Genomic DNA, 17,442 nt, shown 5'->3' with positions numbered 1-17,442 from the left:
CATACCCTAACCACATTGATCAATAATTTCCAATGCTAATTCACAATATTCATTCTCAAATCAGGAGTAAAAACACCCCAACATTCAACCTCCAACCATATATAATTCTACAATATAACACATCACATCATCAATAATCGAGTAGAACTTCATTTTTCCCCGATCAGAATCACCCCAGAACACACAGAACATTAAAACCGAGTCAATTCGACTCGCGTCGCTTGACGGGTGTTCATCACTGCCAGCAAGTTCATCACAAAACCCAGAAACTGGGTTGCAGGTTTATATCGCCTGGCGGTATAGGGATTCACCGCCAAGCGATTCCTCAGGGAACCCAGAAATACACTAAACTGGCTTGTGTCGCCTGGCGGCTATAAATAGCCCGCCAGGCGGTTTCTAGAAATTTTCCAGAAACACAAAATTCCACATACAACAGGAAGAATTCATGCATATTCAAGTCACACCTCATACAATTAATCAAAATTATAACACTAACATGGTAAAACTCCCCTAACCTGAATTCCTTAGCTTGAACTTTGGCAATTGGAATCCTCCCTACACCAAGTGCCTCCTTAGCTCCCTCTCAATTCAGCCCCCAAGAATCTCACTTAAGCCTCACCATATCTCAGAATTCGTGCTTTGTTTCTGGGTATAATTTCAGCCTTGCAAAACCTTTCCTAATACCCCAATTTTGCCTTTTAAATGATGCCTTAAAGCTAGGTCAATAATTAAAAACGAAAATGCAAATTAATTGATGGTTAATGGCTATTCATTGTTCCATTATAGGTTGTTTTACAACCTCTTGGCTGCTAGTTCAATTAGGGTTTCCTTTAACCCTTCCCATTCCATCCAAAACTAACATTAGCAAAAATAAAGTTTAATTTAGGTTCCCCATGGCTTGAACCCACAACCATGCAATTGCCAAATCAATGCCCAACCATTCAACCACATCATATTCATGCCAACTAATATAATTCAAATATTATATTATTAATTAAGATGCACAATCTTATTATTAAAACAATGATAATTAAATAACACATAAATGTCATACATAAGACTTAAACCCAAGTCCTCTTGGACAATAAAGTACTCTCAACCACTTGAACTAGTATTTTTCCACATCATAACATCCGTATTAAATTCCTTAAAGGCTCCTACTACCCGTATTTATTAAATAATTATTTAATTAATTATTTATATTTCTCGAGTCTTACAACTATAAATATAAATTATGATATATGACATGCTATTATTAGAACTCTTGAGAAGTTTGTTAGAGGTCATTCTATTATAAAATTTTAAGGTACAAAATTAATTAAAAAGTTTGAAGTTATGAATATATTTCTTTATAAATGGCAATACATGTATATATAAATGAGTGTTTCGTGTGAAACTCATGGTATTATTTATTAAATAACATCTTCATATAGTGCTAAATGGTGCAACAAAAGAAAGAAAAAAAATGCTTTGATATGGTAAATGTTATTCTACAAGTTCTAGTTGTCTAAAATTTATATATTGTAAAACTTATAAAAATTTATATATTGATGGTTATATTCTTAAATATATTTCCTTACAAAAGGTTGTGATAAGATTCCTTGAGTTATGGAAGAAAAAGAAAAAAAAGAACCACTTTTAAAATATTTCAAAGTGTAGGGGTATCTTGTAAAGGTTAATATACCTCTTAATGAGGAAAAAAAATCCTTGGTTATTTATACTGATAAATTTATAGAGATGTTTCTTTGTTTCCTTCAAATGATAAATTAACATAATTTGTTAGCGATACCTCTAGTACTATTTTGCCATCTAGTAATAATATTATTTGTGTTTCTTCTAAGTATGGCAATATGTCCAAATTCTTGAGAGGATTGAAGGATATATTAATGTAAATTGGATATTGATTCTAGTGACACAAGATCACATATTGCTTATGGTTATGTTTTAACCTTGGATGGAGGTTCACTATCATGTAAATATGTTAAAAAAATCTTGTTTTATCATGATCTACTATGCAAGCATAGATTATTCTTATTATCAATGCATCTTGACAATCAAATTGTTATATTTAAAGTTTCTAATAAAAATGTCAATGAAAATTTGACATATGAGAATGAGAGACAAATTTATAAGAAACTTAAATAGAAAGAAATATTGCAGATCTCTCTTGACTTTGTTAGAATATAAAGAAATATTACAGATCTGCTTATCAAAGGATTGATGCATCAACAAGAATTGGATTCGTCTAGAGGAATTAGATTAAAGCTCATAAATTAGTTGCAACAACAGACACCCAACTCCACATGAATGGCGATCTCATGGAATGGAGTTCAATGGGTAACAACAAAGTTGTTGTTGACTAAAGTAAACCAAATAATTTGATTAAATTTATGTCTCATTCCTATGGCGAGGTGTACTATAAATTGTGGAAATAATAAGGTTGAGTTATGTGCATTATTATGCTTATTTTATAAAAATACCTCTTAATAAACCCAATGACAATTATTGTAGGGGTATGAGTCACAAACCACCCTTTGAGGGTTTATCTAGTGAGTGTAATGGTGGGACCGCCATTGTGAGACATGGGCAAGTCTCTAAGTGACACTCATGAAATAAGATACATGCACAAGGTTGTAACCTGCACCCATTGATTAAAACCTATAATGAATACCGATATTGTATGTGTTATTTACTAAAACTCGGTAAGAGGGGATGTAGCTCAAGACAATTAAGTCTCTGCATTTTCTCGAGTGGAAGTTTATAAGCACTAGGTGTAAGGCTCAAACCTAGAAAGTTCCTTACGTTGAACTACAATATTTTGTTTTAAAAGATAATATATTTTATTTTATTATTTTTTTAAATGATGTGGGGATTGTTGGAAATATTTTAATATAATTTAAAAATAAATTCTACTATTACTAATATTTTTCATGGTCTTTTAATTTTATGGGTTCATGTTATTTATGGTTAACGACTATATTCTTATTATAATTTGCTGCTTTGTCTCCCTTTTCTACCTATAAATACCACTTAGATGCATGAGGAAAAATAACAACAACAACAACAAACACTAGAGTCTTCTCAAAAGTGTTCTTCTTTTCTTCTCTATATTATCTTCAAAAAAATGGTGTTCATAAGGTTCAGAGATCCTTTGTTGCACTCGATCGATCTGACGGGTTGTTGTATCTTGGAGACAAACGCATATGATTTTGTTGTGTCCTATGTAGTAGGGGCGCTTTCTCTCTAAGCATAGCGTTAAGCGTGCCTCAACCCAGGCTTTTTTTATCCTTTCCTCATCTATTTTTTTTCTATTATTGTTATTATAATTTTTTATCTCTGATTAATATTCGTTGATTTATATATATATATACATGTTGGGATTATTATTGCTCTAATAATTATCATTATATTATTTCACATTTTTATTATTAATAGTATTATTTTAGTAATCATTTTCTAACACAAACTATATTGATCGATTACAAAATGTCATTCTTTCTGTTAGTTGTCTAATGTCGCTTCACTCTTAACTAGACACTTATTGTTATCATAAAAACCTTATTGGTAATGAGGTTCGTCTACTCAACCGTACGAACTATACAACTTCAAAGACACATTGTCTAAACAACTTAGCATGTATCATTTTCTCTTCTCAATCTTCCATAACACTTCTTTTTTAAGCTTATGAACTCATCTTCTCCAAATTATTGGAATGTCTATAACTCATCATGCTAATATTGTCTATAGAATCATTAAACCTTTCATTGTATCATATATATATATATATATATATATATATATATATATATATATATATATATATATGACTTATGATCTTATTTACACTTCAACTATACAAAGCACATGTTAGAATGCTAAAAAAACATCTATGCATTTTATCATATCATTAAAACTCAACTCATGGATGGTTCATCAATTCGTCTAGTGAACTTCAACAAAACTACAATCTCTAATTTAGACACGTGTCTTATGTATTTCATTTACAGAGATCATCTTTTGTCTAATAAAGGTTAGAAAATATTATGTTAGTGAATAATTTATTTAAAGCTCAATTAATCTCATTTGAACAATTTCCAAACTAGATTCAAACTCAATTATTCTTTAAGAAAGTTAATATTAAATGTTCTAAATGTGATAAAAAAAATATACTCATCATTTTGACAATTTAATTTTGTTTAAAATTTTAATTGTTTTACAAATTCAATAATATTTATGACATTTCTTTTTATTATTTCTTTAATGATGTATTAAATGTTTTATTTCATAAAATTATTGCATTAATTTAAACTTAGTTTACATATACAATAACTAACACTACAAAAATTTTATATATTAGTTACGGAAAATTTCGTAGCTGATCCATAGCTAATTCGTAGCTAAAACATTTTGCGACAGATTACCTACCAAACTGTTAGAGAATTTTTCATAGCTAAATACATGTAGCTAATTAGATAGGGATATAATTCGTAGTTAATTCATAGGTAATTCATAGCTAATCTCTCTCTATTTCTTCTCTAAAAAGTTTTAAAATTTTTAGTTAATCCGTAGTTAATTTGTTGCAATTTTTTTGTTGCTAATCCGTAGCTAATCTGTCGCAATTTCGTTGTCGCTAATTCGTAGCTAATTTGTCGCAATTTTGTTCTCGTTAATCCGTAGCTAATCTATCGCAATTTTGTTCTCGCTAATCCGTAGTTAATTTTTCGCAATTTTGTTCTCGCTAATCCGTAGCTAATTTGTCGCAATTTTGTTCTCGTCGCAATTATCTTCTCGTTAATCCGTAGCTAATCTATCACAATTCTTTTCTTGCTAATTTGTAGTTAATTTGTCGCTAATATATCATAATTTTATTCTCGCTAATCCGTAGTTAATTTGTCGCAATTCTTTTATCATTAATTTGTATCACAATTGATTAGCTAATTTATTACAATTCTATTAATATCCTATAAATATTATTTTGTTAATTGCAATTACTTCATTGTTATTCACTCTCTATTATGAGTCATGTCCATGAACCTATGCCATAATAAAAAAAGAAGACAAAGAAAATAAATGATTCACAAAAAGTGTCTAAATACCTCCAATATTTGCAATAACTATTTCAAAATGATAGATAATCAATCTTATAATGATCAAAGTATATCCATAAAAGTATGTGCTTCCATTTCTACTTGTGCCTTCATTTGTGCTTACATTAATCCTTGTATATCAATATGTGCTTGCAACTGTGTTTTCACTTGCTCTTGCAATTTTTTCAGTCATAGCATTTTCATATGATTCCTACATCAAAATCAATATGTTAGCAATATTATAAATAAATAGTTTAACATTTATAGAATAACCACATACTTACAATGAATTTCATAGGTATATTTTCTTCATTGAGACCTTCAAATACTTGTACCACACATTATTGACTTTCTATTCTATGGGTGATAAATAAACAACTAAATTTTGCAATATATATTTAAGCCTATTATTGAAAGTATCACTGATAGCTAATAGCTAATAGTTACGAGCAAAACTACCACTCTTTTGGAAAAACATAAAATAAATTTTATGTACACTTACTATCACATAAAGAGCTTATGGAGAAGTTTGTTCAAACAAAACCCCTAGCATTTTAAAGGAACACCTAAGACCCACATTATTTTGTTTATGTTCAAACAGACAAAATCCTGCAAACTAAATCAGTATACTTGGAAGTCGAGAGTAACAAGATCTTTCTTCGCATCATCTACTAGATAGGGCATAAGCATAGGATTACCAATAGAGAGGTACATTAAAGGCATAAGCAGTATAAATTTGTACATTAAGGGCATAAGAAAGCCAACCTCAACATTTCAAGTATATCAGGCATGCTGTAATGAAGTTTCTCTCCATACCTCTGAAAGAATTTGTATAAATTATCATGTACACAAACAGGAAATAACAATAAAACTTGACCAAATAGTATTAGCGTTACCGCTAAGACACAAAAGAATTTATTGACTTATCAAGAAATAACCTAAATGGAAAAATTCCTTTTGATATTAGGAATTTAAATTCACTATAAACAGACTCTATACTTATAGGGGTTGAATTAAGCGGCTCAAAGGATAACAAGTATGCTATTCCATTAACTTCTCTGTTTTAATTTGCAATGTTTATTAATCTGATTTAATAGTTAAATAAATCAATGTCTTCTTTTGATGTGAAACAAGAAGAATATCTTTTTTTTTTTAATTTACAATGTTTATTAATCTGATTTATTAGTTAAATAAATCAATGTCTTCTTTTGATGTGAAAAAGGGAGAATATCTTTTCTCAAAATAAAAATGAAAATCTTGGCATGAACCGAATTTTCAGAATTTACTTAATTTTAGAATTTTAACTAGATTTTGAGTTTACAATATAAAATAAAATAATTCTTTTTGGTATGAACATATTCCCTACTAAATTAAATTATCTCAGGCCATAGCATAGTTAATTTGAATTGCATTATTCTATAATATGACATTAGGTCGAGTCTATAATATATAAAAATATATAACAAAGAGGTTATCTAACAATGCTAACAATAAGAAAACACCATATCACAACCATCATTCACAACCATAACTTGTAGAGAGATCCAAGTTACTCCAAATTATGTCACACGTCATAAAATTCAAATAATAAGAAATAAGTACAACTAAAACTCTATTTAATTTTTCATTCCAAACCAAAACTATATCCTTCAAAATTCATGTTCAACCAAATTCAAAACACTAATCCAATGCATTAAACAGGTTAATATAAATAACAAAAAATGCTCACCGATACCTAAATAACAGCTTAACAATTTCAATTCAGCTTCAACAACCCCTAACTGAATCAAATCCAACCCACATTTAAACAATGAATTCTAAAAAATGAGCAGACAGAAGAAGAGGAGAGAATAAGGATGAACCTCGACGGCACCAACGAGGTTCCAACAGTGGCTAATGAGGCCATAGATGGTTGTGCGCCTAATTCTATTCTCGCGTCGCCATTCTTTTTCGCTTTGGTTCACAAACTTTTGGTGGTGAGCTCGTGCGGTGGTGTCGCGGAGCTGAGACAGAAGTTGCATGGTGGTTTGCGGAGGAGGAACGATAATAGAGAGAAATAGAAAAATGTGAGTAGTCTGTGAGGGTTTGATGGAGAAGAATGAAAAATTGGAGAGTGAAAGATTGGGGAAAATGGAGGTCTTTGTCCTAGTTCCACCAAAGAATAAAAGATTTGGATGATGAAAAAGATCCGTGGGATGTGCCTGGTTTCCCCTTGAGTGTCCTGAGTGTGTGTCCTGTGTGCATTTGAGTAAATGGTTAGTGTTAAAAAATAATATAATAAATCAATTTTATTAATAGTAATAAAATATTAATATAATTTATTAATTTATAATAATATTTGTTTAAAATATAATTTCATACAATTTATAATAATATTTATATAATAAACATTATTATAATTTCAATTAATTTTAATTTTAACTTTCTAATATAATTAACTGTTATTTCTTTGAAATTTATAAAAAATAGTTACATGGGTAACTAATAATATTTCACTTCATTGATTAAAAAATAATTAAAGATATTTTCTAAATAAACAAATAGAAAACAACTTTAATATTTTTTTCAAAAGTGTCTTATTAAATAAAAAGTATAATCAGTTTTAGTTAAAGTATATCAAGCTACCTCTTTCTTTAATTTATATTTATCTTAAATTTTCAATTCTTTTATTAAAATTAAAATTAATATATTTAATCTACTCATTATATATTTTAATTAATTTATTAATATTTATATTTATGATTTATATTTCAATATATACAATTATATTTAAAAAAATAATTTTAAAACATTTAAATTAAAAATAATTAAAATTTTTTAATTAAAAGTAATTTAAAATATTTAAATTAAAAATAATTTTAAAATATTTAAATTAAAAATAAATTTTAAAATATTTAAATTAAAAATAAATTTTAAAATATTTAAATTTAAAATAATTTAAAATATCTAAACTAATAATAATTTTAAAACATTTAAATTAAAAATATATATTTATACTAAAATTAAAAATATATATTTATACTAAAATTAAAAATAATTATAGTACATTTTAATGTAGAAGAATTAGTTACAAATATATTTTCTAATAAATCTGTAGCAATTTTGTTATGAACCAACTACAACTTTATTCCTTCACTGTTTCGTCACAAATTAGTGAAATATTAGGTATAAATATATTTTATTGTAAATCTGTAATTATTTTGCTACGAAAAAGCTACAAATTGTTTCCTTCGCCATTTCCTCACAAATTAGTGAGAAACTAGTTATAAATATAAACTCTGACAAATTTGTAACTATTTTGCTACAAACTCGCTACAATTTTATTCTTCCGCTATTTTCTCGCAAATTAGCGAGAGATTAGCTACAAATATTTTTCCTTGCTAATTTCTCTAGCAAAATAGGATTTTTCTTGTAGTGTAATGTTTTATTAGTAAATCTGTAATAATTTAAAAGAACTAGGAGAGAGTGACGTGTTGGTGTAACTTCTAAAATGTAAGGCTCTATTTTATAAGTTTTAAAGAAGAAAGTTTAAGTTAAATGGAGAAGGTACAATTTTTATTATCTTGAGTTATAAAAGTGATATATTAATCAATCCTACAAGAAAATATTTATATAGTAACCAATTTTAGTGACAAAAATAAGTAGTCACTATAATGACTAATTTATATACCAGTTAACAAAATTAAAAATTATTGTTTATTAAAATAGTCAGTATTATAAATAAAAAATTATAATTAATTTATAAATTGGTCTCTAAATTTTGGTTATCAAAATTTTGGCACCAAAAGATTTAGTTTTTAATATTAATTTCTAAATCATGAAAATTTAACCTGATTCACACAAATTGAAAAGAATTAGTGATTTGGACAATATACTTGTCTGGATTAAACCCTAGGTTAGATACCTATGAACGAACTTATGTAGTATTAATACGATTTTGATTTAGAAATGAGTATGATGAATTTTGATAATTAAATGAAAGGTACTATTGGTGGCGATGAAATTTACTTATATAAAAGTGCACGTAATTGATGATTATAAAGAGTGTATGCAAAACCTTGAGCTTTGTGATTAGTTTGAAGTTATTTTTATGTGATGTTGTTTTAATATGTGATACATGAAGTTGGTATTTAAATGTAATGCTATTTAACAACTTAGCTGCTTTTGAGTTTAATTGGACTAAATTAATATAATTTGAATAGTATATAGACGAGAAAATGTTTTACATTAATTGAAAAAGTACATGATTTTGTTTAATCGGAATCAAACACTTAGTTCTTTTATGTTTGTTTTCGTCACTCAAAAGAGGAGTTCCAAATCTCAAGCTATGATTGGAAGTTGAGTGAGAAGGAAGTCATTCTAATTCTATCTTCTTTTAGAGCTTGGTCACTCAAGTCTCCAAATACATACTTGAATGAAAGATATTTTGTATAGTTTAAGCTACAATATGCACAGGTAAGCAAACAAGAAAAATACAGACAATTTTCTCTCATTTGAAAGAATGACACATAGCTGACCATTGATAAAGTTTTTTTTTTATCTTATTTTAATTAAGATTTAATGAGCATATGTTATTATAAATTTTGATTTTTATGATGTCTGACATAAGGTGTGGTATTTATAGAAATTTTATATGATGATTGATGAAATTTAAGTGGAATGCTTTTATATTGAGAAGATAAATGGATAATTGATGTTAAATTACATGTGAGTAATTTATGTGAATTGGCTATTACCAATATTGAGATTTCAAGTTTTACTAAAAATTATATCACATAAATGGAGGTTTCAAGAAGAGGTGAGAAGCTGAAGAAGACTTGAGTTAACTATAGGAGTTTGAAAGAAATCTCAAATTTTGTAAACGTTTTCAAAATCTGAATGTAAGAATTTAATTAGAATGTAATACATTTAGAGAGCATATAATACTATAGGAGTAGAAATATCATCAAAATATATAGAGGAACTATTGAAATATTTGAATTTTCATATATTTTGAAAGAAATTCCTTTTATCTTAAACAGATTTTTGTAAAAAACTATACAAATATTATATACAACAAATTTATATATTTGTAAATTTTTAAAAAGTTTATTTTAGAAATATTACATTAAAGAAATAGTATATTGTATATTTCCTTCTCCCCTCGACAAAACCGGTGAAACTCCTAGTCTCTGCCTAAATAACATTGCAAAATCCTCATCGGATCAATAAAAGCTCGTTTATAGATTACATAATAATAAAAAATCATAAAGCGTTTTTTTTTTTTTGGTGGAGCCGTGGCACGTGAAATATGGACCATGTAGGTAGATGTTTTAAGAACGAAGATCCATGAAAGATTTGTACCATACTCTCCCAATGCATCAAATAATGCTTTTTTAGCAATCAAACTTCAAACGAAAATTTGAATACATGATTCTCTTCCCGTTAATATTCCATCACGTGGCCAATTTAAAAAAGAAAATCCTTTTTCATGTGAGAAGAAAATTAATCTTTTATCCCTTTATATCTTTTTACCTAATAAACATTTCTTATAAATAATGGTTTGTAAATATAATTTTTTCTTGTAAGTTAAAAAAAAAACAGTGCAAGATTTTAAAATTAGTTTAGTTAAGGATGATTGTTGTTTTAAACATTAGAATTTTTTTTTCTAACCTTTTTTTATTTTGCAAACATATTATGTTGTAAAAATTAATTTAAATATATACTTTTATGGAAAAAACAACAATACAAACAATATATCAGAGAATGCAGCATATATAATTTCCTCTAACTTGCAAAAATATACAAGGAGCAACTATCAAAGCAGTAATAATAAATTACCACAATCATAAATAAAGACACAAAGATTTTTAAGGTGTGGAAAACCCCTCAAATCAAGGTAAAAATCATGAGTCGTCCAGACCAAAGAAATAACTCCACCATGATCAACAAGATTACAAATGAGTCTCAATCAGCTGCACAAATTAGTGCCAACACCCAACCAAATAACAAAGTAACAAAACTTTCAAATAGAGAAGAACAAGAGAGAAAAAAAAAAACCTATAAAATCATTATTGCAATACGAAATTAATTTCTCCCAACTTAGACCTCTTACCAACAATGTGACCAGTCAGAATGAAAAACAATGTGTTCCAAACCTGCTGTAAAAGTTTTAGCCCGATCTAACGATGAACGAATCTGCAATGCCAATTTCATGGTGACAGCTCTATGAAAAACGTGAACAGACTTTTCCCTTTACATCTCCCTCTATGTGCTAGGGTTTTTAGTGTATTCTGACTCTATTATTCTGCCTCTCTATTTATTTTGTAGTCCCCTCTCCACTAGGTTAAATGAGACATGGGCTTCTCAAGTTTTGGGCCTTTTCTCCACATAGGAAGGGAGCTCAATACCCAACATATCTCCCCCTCACAACTATGTGGAAATAACCGCCAAATCGGTGATCTCACAACAAACTTCAAACTTCGCTTTTGAAAATGCTTTAGTCATCATATTAGCACCATTATCATCTGTATGAACTTTTTCCAACGCAAACTGCTTAGCATCCAAAGCATCACGTATCCAATGATACCTCACAACAATATGTCTTGATCTAGAATGGAAAGTTTGATTCTTACCAAGATGGATAACACTCTGACTATCAACAAACAATGAATAGTTATATTGCCCAAAACCAAGCTCTTGGAAGAATTTCTTCAACCATAGAAACTCTTTGCATGCTTTAGTAATGGCAATGAACTCCACCTCTATAGTAGACAATGCTACACACCTTTGGAGTCTGATTACTAAGCCACAACCCCCCTGCAAAATTAATCAAACAGCCCAAGGTGGACTTCCTGAAATTAATGTCTCTAGTCATATCTGAATATGAGTATCCCACCAAATTAGGCTTATCACCTCCAAAACAAAGTTTCATATCAACAGTACTATGAAGATACCTCAAAATCCATTTCAAAGCATTCCAATGCTCTCTACCTGAGTTTGACAAAAATCGACTAACTATACCAACAACATGTGAAATATCTGCTCTCGTGCACACCATTGCATACATCAAACTACCCACTGCTGATGCATAAGGAACTCTGCTCATATACGCCTTCTCATCTTCATTTGAAGGACTCTATTTAACACTTAGTTTAAAATGAGTAGCAAGAGGAGTGCTTACGGCTTTCGCATTTTCCATCTGGAATCTCTATAACACCTTTATAATATAGTGTTTCTATGACAGCCAAAGCTTCTTTTCTTTTCTTTCTTAAATGATTTTTATTCCAAGAATTTGTTTATCAGCTCCTAAATCCTTCATAGCAAATGACTCGCCCAATTGCTTCTTGAACCTATTAATTTTAGAAACATCTTTCCCAACAATAAGCATGTCATTAACATATAATAACAGGATAATAAAGTCATCATTAGAAAAAATTTTAACAAAGACACAATGATTAGAAGCACTCTTCTTGTAGCCTTGCTCACACATAAAAGACTCAAACTTCTTATACCATTGTATTGGAGCCTACTTCAAACCGTATAGACTCTTCCTCAGCCTACACACAAAATCTTCCTTGCCATCAACAAGAAAACCATCAGGTTGCTTCATGTATATCTCTTCCTCCAAATTACCATGAAGGAAAGTTGTCTTCACGTCCATCTGCTCAACCTCCAAATCAAGAGTAGTAACTTAACTTAGCATAGTTATGATGGATGACATTTTCACCACAGGTGAGAAAATCTCATTAAAATCAACACCCTTTTTCTGTCTGAAACCTTTCACCACTAATTTGGCTTTGTACTTTGGAAATGTAGAATTAACATCTTGTTTCACTTTGGAGATCCACCTATTTTCTAAAGCTCTTTTTTCCTTTAGGCAATTCCACCAAGTTATAAATGTGATTATCATGCAAAGATTTCATTTCATCTTGCATTACATCCAACCACTGTTCTTTTTCTTCACTCTCCAAAGCCTCTTCAAAACACTCAAGTTCTCCACCGTCAGTCAAGGTTATATACTCATCACAAGAATACCTTATAGAAGGTTGTTTCTGTTTGTTAAACCTACTGAACTGGACTTGAGGTGGTTCAGGTATATCACCAAGATCATCATCTTGTTCCTCTTGAGCATCATCAATTGGAACCTGTACTCCACCTCCAACTTGTTGATCATCAACATCACCATGTTGCTCATCATCTTGAGCTTCAATGTCAACATTCTCCACATTCTAAACAAGCAACCTCATCGAATTACCATCATTGAGATTACTATCTTTTTCAGGTGTGGTCTTCTCCACCTTATTAATGTCTTCAATGGTCTGGTCTTCCATGAATTCTACATCATGACTTTTAACAAGCTTCTTCTCAACGGATCATAAAACATGTAGCAAAATTCATCCTCACCATAGCTAATAAAGATGCACTACCTTGTCTTGGCATCCAACTTGGATCTTTCATCCCTTGGAATATGAACAAATGCCTTGCAACTGAAGACATGCAAATGATTATAGCTTACATTCTTGCCAAACCAAATTTTATTTGGCACTTCACTATCCAGAATCTCAGTAGGAGTGAGATTGATAACGTGCACCACCATGTATAGTGCCTCACCCCAAAAATACTTGGGTAATTTAGCATCTGAGAGCATACATTTCACCTTCTCAAGTAATGTAATGTTCACCCTCTAAACTAAACCATTCAATTGAGGAGTTTTAGGAGGAGTCTTCTCATGTCCAATACCATGTTGTTTGCAATAAGCATCGAAGGGTCCACGATACTCACCACCATTGTTAGAATGGATACATTTCAGCTTCTTCTCTGATTGCCTCTCAACCAAGGCATGAAATTCCTTGAACTTATCAAGTACTTGATCCTTTCGCTGAAGTGCATAGACCCATAGCTTCCTAGAACAATCATCAATAAAGGTAGCAAAGTAAAGTGCACCACTAAATGACTTTACCTTCAACGGGCCACAAACATCAAAATGCACCAATTGTAACAATTCTAACTTCCTTGAGGTCGAATGCTTCTTGAAGGATACTCTAGTTTGCTTGTTATCCATGCAATGAGAAAATCTCTCCAATTCTGCATTTTCTAGCCCTTGAAGAACATCCTTTTTAGCTAAATAATTCAACCCTTTTTCACTTATATGACTAAGCCTCTAGTACCAAAAAGATGCCTCCATATCCATGGCATTCATAGTGTCTTTAGAAACCAAAGCTTTTGTCCAATATAGTTTGGCTGATTTTTCTTATCTAGCCACAACCAAGTTACCTTTGGTGAGTTTCCACTTTCCAAAATCAAAGGGACTATCATAACCACCATCATCAAGCATGTGCACAAGATTAAATGAAAACGGACATCAGGAGCATGTTTGACTCCTTTAAGCAACAAGTACACTCCCATGTTGATTTGTAGGCAAACATCACCAACACCAATCACTTTAGACTCACTATCATTACCCATCTTCAACACTCTAAAATCACCAGAAGTGTAAGATGTGAAGAACTCCTTCCTAGTTGTAACATGCAGTGTAGCACCACTATCAATAATCCACATGCTCTTATTAGATACAAGATTAACGGACTCAAAGTCACAAAGAAGAACAAGATCACCACCTCTAGTAGTAGTGACACGATCATCACTACAATCATTCTCTTTCTGCTTGCCCTTCTTATCTACATTGTCCTTTTTCCACTTAAAACAATATTTCTAAATGTGCCCTATTTTATTATAATAATGACACTCTATATTCTTATATCTTAACTTGGAGTTGCTCTTGCTTTTCTCTCTACCACCTTTCGGTTTCTTTTTCTGACTTCTCCCCCTAATTTCTATAACAAGCATATCAGATTGAGATGAAAAACCATTTGCCTTTCTTCTCATCTCTTCGTTAAGAGCACCACTCTTTACCATCTAGAAAGAAACAATTTCATTCGGGGCAGAGTTTGTAATTGAAACCTGAAATATCTCCCAAGACTCTGACAGAGTCTTCAGTAGCCATAGTCTTTAGACTTCATCATATTTTATACCCATTCATGATAGTTGATCTAAGAGCCCTTGAAACTCATTTAAATTATCAGAAATAGAATATTCTCTCTGTACCTCAAATTCATCAAGCAATTCAACAAATATAGTTTATTATTGCCCGACTTAGAAGCATACAAACCCCTCAATCTTCTCCCACAAAGTTCTAGCATGTGTCTCATTAGCAATGCGATTAGAAACATTATCTTCAACATATTGTCGAATAAAACCACACACATGTTAATGCTCAAAGTACCATTCTTCAATAGACATAGAATTTGGCTTTTGTGTAGTAAATACGGGAAGACGCAACTTATTCACAAACAACAAGTCTTTCATCTTGTCCTTCCACAAGTGATAATTTGAACCATTCAATGCAACCATCTTTGCTTTTACCTCCATCACTCAAGCAAGTAAATATAGACCAACCAAGAACTCTAATGCCACTCTAATAGGGGAAAACAAAAATAAAAACAATATGCCACAGAATGTAAGGGATATAATTTCCCTAACTTGCAAGAATCTATAAGGATCAATTATCAAAGAGCAACAATAGTAAATCACCACAATCACAAATAAAGACACCAAGATATTTTATGTGGAAAACCCCTCAAATCAAGGGTTAAAACCAAGAGTCGTCAAGACCAAAGAAATAGCTCCACTATGATCAACAAGAGTACAAATGAGTCTTAATCAACTACACAAATTAGTGTCAACACCCAACCAAATAGCAAAGCAACGAAGCTTTCAAATAGAGAAGAACAAAAGAGAAGAAAAACCTATAAAATCATTGCTGCAATGCAAAATTAGTTTCTCCTAACTTAGACCTTGTATCGACAATCGGACCATTCAGACTAAAGAACAATGTGTTCCGAACCTACTGTAAAAGTTTTAGTCCGATCCAACGGTGACAGCTCTATGAAAAATGTGAACAAACTTTTCCCTCTACCTCTTCTTCTATGTGCTAGGATTTTCAGTGTATTCTGACTCTATTGTTCTGCCTCTCTATTTATTTTGTAGCCCTATCTCCACTAGGTTAAATGAGACATGGGTTTCTCATGTTTTGGGTCTTTTCTCCACATAGAAAAGGAGCTCAATACCCAACATTTTTTTGTCACAATGATTGATAAATTGTCCATATAAACTATGTTAGTAGATGTGATAGTAATTGTAACTATCGAATTATAAGTGTAATACTTTCTAACATATAAGAAAATACAGTATTAGCAAAATTATACAATTATCATACTTCTTATTATAACACATATCTCTCGTTGAATGAATGACATTCCATATTCTCGATATTAGTTTTCCACCAAGGTCTTCAAGCATGTATGCTTCATTCTAGGGTGCATTATTTATGCAACAAAGGGCCATGCCGATTAGCTGATAACTTTCCTTCATGTTTGTCTATACTTGCTTCTTCAAGCTTCCTCCAAACAACGTCTCCTTTTTGGAACATTAGTGCTCTAACACATGTGTTATACTAACACATGTGTTATACTATCATGTTTCCCTTGTCTCTGAGGCTTTTGCATACCATTCTATGCCACTAATAATACTTTTTAAGATATATCTACCTACATACCATGCCACCAATAAGACTTTTAAATATCTAGAAACATCTTGATTATATTTGGATGTAAAGTGAGCTTGCTTTCGCCATGATCCATAAATAACACCATCTATCTTAATTAATCATCCTTAAGCACACATTTTTTTTTCTTCTATACCTTAAGAGATTATCCATTTTCACAAAGAAGTCTTTAGTTTTATTTTCTTCTCATAAGCTCAAAATATTCTTCAAATTCAAACCAAACAACTACTTTACTCACATTTTGTCTTCATCTAGAAACTCATTATTTATGACAACAAATTCAAACCAAACAACTACTTTACTCACATTTTGTCTTCATCTAGAAACTCATTATTTATGACAAGTATATTGTAACCCATGTGATCTCTAATCTTAAATTTTGACACTTGTATGTCCTTGTGACTTAAGCATCTGCTATAAAACTTCATTTTCCTAGATGGTACCTGATAAGTTGTCATTCACCTAGTCAATAACACTACTTAACTAAAGCAACTTCATTATTTTCAAGTTAATAGTTAACAAGTTAGATAAGGTTAAGTTAACCCGGAGTCATATCCCAATGAATACGAAATTGACTTTCAACAATTTGATTTTTATGAAATCCTAAACGAAAGGTTAATAAAACACAATGAAAATAATAAAAGATAAAAGTAAAAATCTAACCTAATAGAATTGAAATTAATAATTAAGAATAATATGCAAAAGTATAAAGGTGAATATGATAACAATAAATGAAACAAGAAATTAATA

At 30.3% G+C, this 17,442-nt stretch overlaps 1 long non-coding RNA gene across 1 annotated transcript; it reads right to left on the bottom strand.

Annotated features, from left to right (window-relative positions):
- Positions 1-5,085: 5,085 nt before the first annotated feature.
- LOC146888778 (uncharacterized) lies at positions 5,086-7,315 on the bottom strand. Its single transcript, XR_014984040.1, has 3 exons — positions 6,950-7,315; positions 5,853-5,905; positions 5,086-5,298 (listed from the first exon to the last, which is right to left on the bottom strand). It is a non-coding gene; the product is annotated as an uncharacterized LOC146888778 (long non-coding RNA).
- Positions 7,316-17,442: the final 10,127 nt, after the last annotated feature.

This window comes from Vigna unguiculata, chromosome 1, assembly GCF_037176805.1.
Source record: "Vigna unguiculata cultivar grain cowpea cultivar isolate G323 ecotype 2 chromosome 1, ASM3717680v1, whole genome shotgun sequence".
Lineage (NCBI taxonomy): Eukaryota > Viridiplantae > Streptophyta > Magnoliopsida > Fabales > Fabaceae > Vigna > Vigna unguiculata.
Note: the sequence above shows the minus strand (reverse complement) of the source record. Positions and strands in the feature narration are given on the sequence as shown.